Below are 6,712 nucleotides of genomic sequence, written 5' to 3'. Positions count from 1 at the left end.
CAGAGCCCAAGGGAGGAGAAGAACACAAAGAAAAAGGAGAGAAGGATGTAGGTGGAGGGATGGAAGGAGAGACATGGGCCATGTTTTCAGAAATCTCGGGGTAGCCCCTGGTCTGGCTCCTGGTGATGTCTGCCAGAGGAGGTGAGGAAGGTCAGTCATTCTGAAAGCAAGGGCCTGAAGATTTCTCCTTTGTCCAGAACCATATTTGTAGTCCCTAGGAGAAGAACCCCAGGGCCATGGCCAGTGGCTTTAGCAGGGCAGGCACCTTCTGCCACAGTAGCGGCTGGAAATGCCCGAGAGGTCACAGCAGCCAGAGGTGATGGGGACTCCGTCACAGCTGAGGATGCTGCCAACGGCAGCAGAGGTGGAGGATCCCACAACAGTGTTCTGTGGGAAGGAGCTGAGGATGGGGCCGGGCAGGGTCACCACCACAGGAGAGGGCTCAATGACGACGGTGGAGTTCTGGCACTGCCTGACGCAGGGCTCATTGCAGCTGCTGGCCAGTGGGGACGGGCCACAGGGCTGGCATGGCAGGCACTGGTTGTAGCAGGACATGTCTGGGGGCAGGAGATGCACCTGGGAGAGAGGACAGGGAGGAAGCAGAGCACATGGGTAGGTGAGGAGCAGCCTGGGTACCCCATCGCAAAGGAGCCAAGGCAAATGCTGAGTGTCAAGGCTGTGCCAGGGGGCACATGGTCTTCATTGCTTTGTCCTGACAGGGCCCTTCAAAGAGCATCCTGGCCCAGAGGCATTCTCGCATAGTGCATAAACCAAAAGCCACCTCAGCCACTTGTCCCAGCCTCTCTCTACACAGAATTTCTATATCCAAGCCTCTCTCATGGCAAGGAACTCCGAGGCCCAGCATAGCACTGAACCACCACCAGATGTGATGTCTATTGATGCAAGATTCCTTCCACTTTGGAAGAGGAGGAGAGAGGGCTTCAGACTCACCTGGTTCCCAAGGAAGACGAAGTGAGAGAATTGGATGAGAGAGCAGGGAGTTGGCTGCCTTTTATACTAGTCCTTCATTGCCACAGGCCCAGAGTCTCCCTTGGCAGAGGTAACAATTTTCTGACAAGCTCATCTTGAATGCAAACCATCCCAACAAATGATATGGGCTGTGCATTGGTTTCCTGCACTGCTGCCTTTTCATTTCCAGATCTAGGCCATGGACATTCCTCAGTGTTTGTTTCTTTAGATTGCTGGGATGAAATGTCTAAGGACTAGAAACACCTTCCCCTCATCCACCCTATTCCACCTCCTTGCCCCGAGTGGCGCAGGGGAACAGGGCATGGGGGTTGCATTCAGTCCATAGTGCTTTACCTCTGCCACTCCTTCACAGTCACTGTCTTCCCTTCTCCAGTGTGCGGTCCCTCCCATGGGATACTGTCCTTCCTGAACTGATCCTATGCAGGCTTCCCACAGGCAGCAGCTCTTCAAGAACTGCTCCAATATGGGCCCATACCAGGGGGTCCATCCATCAGGAGAAAACTGTTCCAAAATGTGTCCCCAACGGGCAGCAGCTCCTGCCAGGTCACCACTACAGTGGCCTTGAACATTTCCAGGGATGGGACATCCACAAGTTCTCTGCACAACCTGTTCCTCTGTATCACCATCCTCATAGAAAAGAATTGCTTCCTAATAGCTAATCCAAATCTACTCTCTTGTAAAACCATTTTAAATTTTAAAACCGTTTAAATTTTAAAACCATTTTAAAATGTGCTGGACAATTTAAAACCATAACCCCTTGACCAGTTGTCTGATCATCTTCGTGGCCCTCTTTTGGACCCACTCTAACAGGTCTGTGTCTTTCTTATGATGGGGGCCCCAGAGCTGAATGCAGCACTCCAGGTGGGGTCTCGCAGGAGCAAAGCAGAGGGGCACAATCATCTCCCTCCACTGGGCATTCATGCCTCTTTCATTGCAGCTGAGATTAAGGTTAGCTTTCTGGGCTGTAAGTGCACTTTGCCTGCTCATCTTGAGTTTTTCATCAAACACCACCACCAAGTCCTTCAGGGCTCTTCTCAAACCATTGTCAGCCCAGCCTGTGTTTGTGGTTGGGATTGTCCTGATCCACACAAAGGACCTTGCACTTGGCTTTGTTGAACCTCAGGAGACTTGCATGGGTCCACTTCTCAAGCCTGACTAGGTCTCTCTGGATGGCATCCCTTCCCTCCAGTGTGAGAAATGCACCTCTTGGTGTCGTCACCAAGCTTTCTGAGGGTGGACTCAGTGCCACTGTCCATGTCACTGACAAAGATATTAACTAATACCGGTTCCAGAACAGACCCTTGAGGAATACCTATCATCACTTGTCTCATCCTGGACATTGAACCATTGACCACAACTCTTTGAGTGTGACCATCCAGAGCTGGCAGAGAGGGAAGTGAACTCATAAGCTTGAGCTCCTTTCTGGGCACTACTGTGAAGGCAAGAGTGTGACATGGTCCTGCTTTTTCTGCCAGCCTTGATGGCACTGGCAGACATTGGTGAGGTGTGACATTCAGGAGGGCAAGATAGGGGCAAGATGACATCACTTCTGGAGGGGGGAAATTGGAGTCCTGCCTCCCTGGAAGAACTGGAATTCTTTTCTCTAGGGAGAGCAGGGGCTGCAGACAGGAATGGGAGACAGTCTGGGAGATGTCAGGAGCAACGAGTGTACAGGGATGAATTCTGCATGGATTGAAGATTCAAGATGATTCTGCATTTTTCCTTTGCAGATGCCTAGCATTTTTACATGCACTGTTCATAGGTATGTATGGTGAAAGAGAGGATGCTGCTAGGAAACAGATCGGAATGATAGATAGGAGCTTGTGCCCTCCTAAATGTGTTGGACAAAATACCGTCAGCATATATGGGGATGGATGTAATCCTCGGTAGGATGATTTCCTGGAAGACCTGGAAAGAAAGTTAACTCCATGCAAGAAATTAGATCACAGAAGCACAGAATGTTAGAGATTGGAAGGGACCTTGAAAGATCATCTAGTCCAATCCCCCTGCCACAGCAGGAACACCTAGATCAGGTCACACAGGAATGCGTCCAGGTGGGTTTTGAATGTCTCCAGAGAAGGAGACTCCACAACCCCTCTGGGCAGCCTGTTCCAGTGCTCTGTCACACTCACTGTGAAGAAGTTTCTTCTCATATTTAAGTGGAACCTCCTATGTTCCAGCTTGCACACATTGCCCCTTGTCTTATCATTAGAAGTCACTGAGAAGAGCCTGGCTCTATCCTCCTGACAATCCCACTTTACGTATTTATAAACATTAATAAGGTCACCCCTCAGAGATGTCGCAAAAGGACAAGTTGCAGTAAGTAATGATGAAGTGAGGTAGGGCAGGAATGGCTCGTCTCTTGTGCTGCAGGAAGAGAGATAAACTGTTACTAGAGCTGAGGGACAGAGAGAACAGATAGACTCAAAGCCTGGTGAGAGACTGCTAAAAAGCAGGTAAGCTGACAGACTTAGGTATGGGAATTGAATAGCATCTACAGAAAGAAGAGTGCATGTGTACTTAGCTCAGCACTTTACAGCCCGTGAAAAGGGAGATGCAGAGTGAGCCGGTTGGTGAAATGATAGACACAGTACAGAGAGCAGGAGAATGGATACACAGTCTAGCCATGCTGTAATGTCTTTCTGGCTTCACAGATCATGCACAGAAGGACCTGTGCTGCACTTTGCACAGGAAACTGCCATCCAGGTGGGACACAATGCAACTCTGCACTGCAGTTTCTCCACCAGCTGCTCTGCTTTCTAAATTTTCTGGTACCAGCAGCGCGTGACCCAGTCCCCTCAGTTCTAGCTGCAAGTAATTTCCAGGTTGTTCTCCCCTGTGCTCTCCATGGAGAACTCCCAGGTGCTTCTCCACATGCAGGATGCCAAGCTCCAGGACAGCACTGTCTACCTGTGTGCACTGAGCCCACACTGGTGCCTGCAGCATGCAGCTTTATACAGGAAGGTGCGGGTGCTGTGAGGAGCAGCTCCCTCTCATCACAGTTTGCATGGAGCTCTGAGCTGAGCCTGCCCAGCAAGGACACGTGGGGCTTGTGGTGAGCCAGGTGTGAGTGGCAGCCCCTGCTCCTGATGCCTGGCAGTGTGGTTAGCATAACCAACAGTAAGACAAATATCCATAATGTGGAAGGGGACTGCTAATGCGCACCCCTGCCCCCTTGTCTCTCCTGTTCACTAGCCCCAGAGTTTGGAGATACCCGCTGTCATGGTGAGAAAGGGCACCAGTGTTATCAAGCCCCCAGTGCTGAGTCACCAAGAGGGTGTGGGGAGCACCTACTGACAGGGTGATTAAGCCCATCAGGGTTATCAATACCCAGGTTCTGGTTTGCCAGGAGATGGTGACACCTGTTCGGGAGTAGGGAACAATAACAGCACAGCAAGCCCTGTCTATAAGATAAGGCAGCAGCAAGCCCTAAGTGGGACTTAGTCCAGGACTGTTGATGGATGGCAAAGCCTGTGATCACTGCTGGCCAGGGAGGCCTCCACCATCGTCTTCTTCCTGTGAGGACTGAGTGAGCAACTGGTGTTCTTCTATGTAAAGCCTGAGTCAAGGCTGTGATAGTATCACAACAATTAAAGAATTTAACATGATAAGCAGGGGTGTGTATGTGCCATGCATTAGCATATTCCAAGATGGACTGGCCGGTGAACGAGAGGAAAAACTGCCTGAAAAGTCTGAGCCAGAGGTGGGTAAGGGAGCCCAGGGCCCAGGCATGAAGACTGGGCAGGCTGAGAACCCATGGTAATCTTTGAGGGATCCCTGTGACTGTGGGGATGCTTGTGAGATGAGTGGGTGACAGCACACATCCCTTGGCTAGCAAACATCAGGCTGGCCTTGCCAGAGGAAAGGAGGGGGCCCACATGCTGGGTAGGAGACAGGCTCTGGGCATGGTCATGAGATGGGCTGAGGGCCTGTGCTGCTATTGATGGTGTGTGGTTCAGCACAAGCAGGCACCAGCAACAAACACAGCCATGGCTGAAACACAAAGAGGACATTTATGGTCATTACCTCACTGCTGGGACATCTCTGAAGCTACACTCGGACAGAGACACACAAGTGGGGATGCAGGCACTGCTAAGCTCGGCCCATGCTCAAAGATCATCGACCTGCTGTCTGCACCTGTTTATCAAGGATTTGTGGAGGTGTAGGTTAGCACCATGCTGTGATCCTCCCTGTGGAGGTTCTGCAATGGGAGCCATGAGGAGAGGCAGAGAGAACCGTTCTTCTTCAGTCTTCAGAAGAGGAAGTAAAGAAGAGCATTTTGATGCTTCTGACACTTGGCGGTAGGATAAAGAGACAAATGGAGTCAAACTCTTCTTGAACAACTTGAAAGAACACAAGGCAACGAGCACAGTCTGGAACATGGAATATTCTAACAAGAAATTATGAAATATGTTGTTTCTCTATTTGTATTTATTTATTTATTTAAATCATGTAAATCTCAGGAATCTCAGACCCTGGAGACAAGAGAGGAAGTCCAGAGAAAGGAGGACTTTCCCTTGGCTGAAGACGAGCCGGTCAGAGATCATCTAAACAAACCTGACATACACAAATGAACGGGACCCGATGGGATGGCAGGGAGGAAGAAGAGCACAGCGATATGTAAGGAGCAAAATGTCTTCATCAAGACATGATCTGAAAAGAGTGGCCAGGACCAACAAGAATGCTGCCTCTCTCTTAGGTGAAAATCCTACTCAGCCTGGTCCCACATGGTCTCTGAGTCACACCTTTCCCAATCCCTCTCTCATGACCACCATCGTCAAAACCCAGCACAACAGGTATCAGCATTATTAGAAAAGGACATGTGGAAAGGGCTTCAGACACACCGGGTTCCCAAGAAAAAGAAGTTGAGGGGGTCGAGGTGTTGGCGTGGATTTTCTGATGGCCCTGCACCGCCCCAGGCCCAAAGGTAGCCTCCACAGAAGTGATAATTTTCTAGGATGCTTGTGATGAATGGAAAACCTCTCAGCTACTGACATGGGCTGTGTGGCTTTTTCCCCCTCAATACTACATTTTCAGTTCCTGGCTTATGCCACACCCAATCCCCCTTGGATGCTTCTTCTGAGTATGGGATGGAGAGATCCCAGGATTTCTGGGCCAGGACTGAGTCACTGGTGGCAGAGGACTCAGCTGAAGAGCATGATGGATCCAGTACAGGCAAGCGAAGCTGGCCTGGGACACTGTGGTGGCGTTGTTTGTGGCTGTAGTGACAGGAGGGGGCCCAGCAGCTCCCAGCCCTGCAATTATTGCCTGGTCACCCGCGGGCTTCCCTGCACGCAGACGTGCCATGTCTTCCTCTTTCCCTCCCTCCCAACTTACTCCAACAGTCCCATGGGGTGGGCTTCCAGGCAGGTGGGCTGCACTGTGTGGTTTCCCTTCTCTTCCTTCTAAAGCTGCCTACTGGAGAAATGGGTTGACCTCCTTGGTCTCCTCTCTCTGGGCAGTCCCTGCACATCTCCACCCTGTGCTGTCCTCTCCTCTGGATACACCATCCCAATCTGGCTCTGGCATCAAATCCCAAAGGAAACCTTACATGAGAGACCTCCCAGAGACCTTCCTCACTGTTCAAGCTTGGATGAAGTGTAGGACACCTGGTTTCACAGCCCCATAGCCTAAGGGAAAGCAGGAGAACTCCTGCACTACTTTCCATCAACTTAAAAATCTCTTTGAAGCCTTGGCAACTAATTTTCTATCAAATATTCCA

General features: G+C 50.6%; 1 pseudogene; it reads right to left on the bottom strand.

Annotated features, from left to right (window-relative positions):
- Window positions 1-249: 249 nt before the first annotated feature.
- LOC118258232 (feather keratin Cos2-3-like) lies at window positions 250-1,029 on the bottom strand (annotated as a pseudogene).
- Window positions 1,030-6,712: the final 5,683 nt, after the last annotated feature.

Source organism: Cygnus atratus, chromosome 25 (assembly GCF_013377495.2).
Source record: "Cygnus atratus isolate AKBS03 ecotype Queensland, Australia chromosome 25, CAtr_DNAZoo_HiC_assembly, whole genome shotgun sequence".
NCBI classification, from domain to species: domain Eukaryota; kingdom Metazoa; phylum Chordata; class Aves; order Anseriformes; family Anatidae; genus Cygnus; species Cygnus atratus.
The sequence above is the reverse complement of the archived record's forward strand: the minus strand, read 5'-3'. Positions and strand labels throughout refer to the sequence as shown.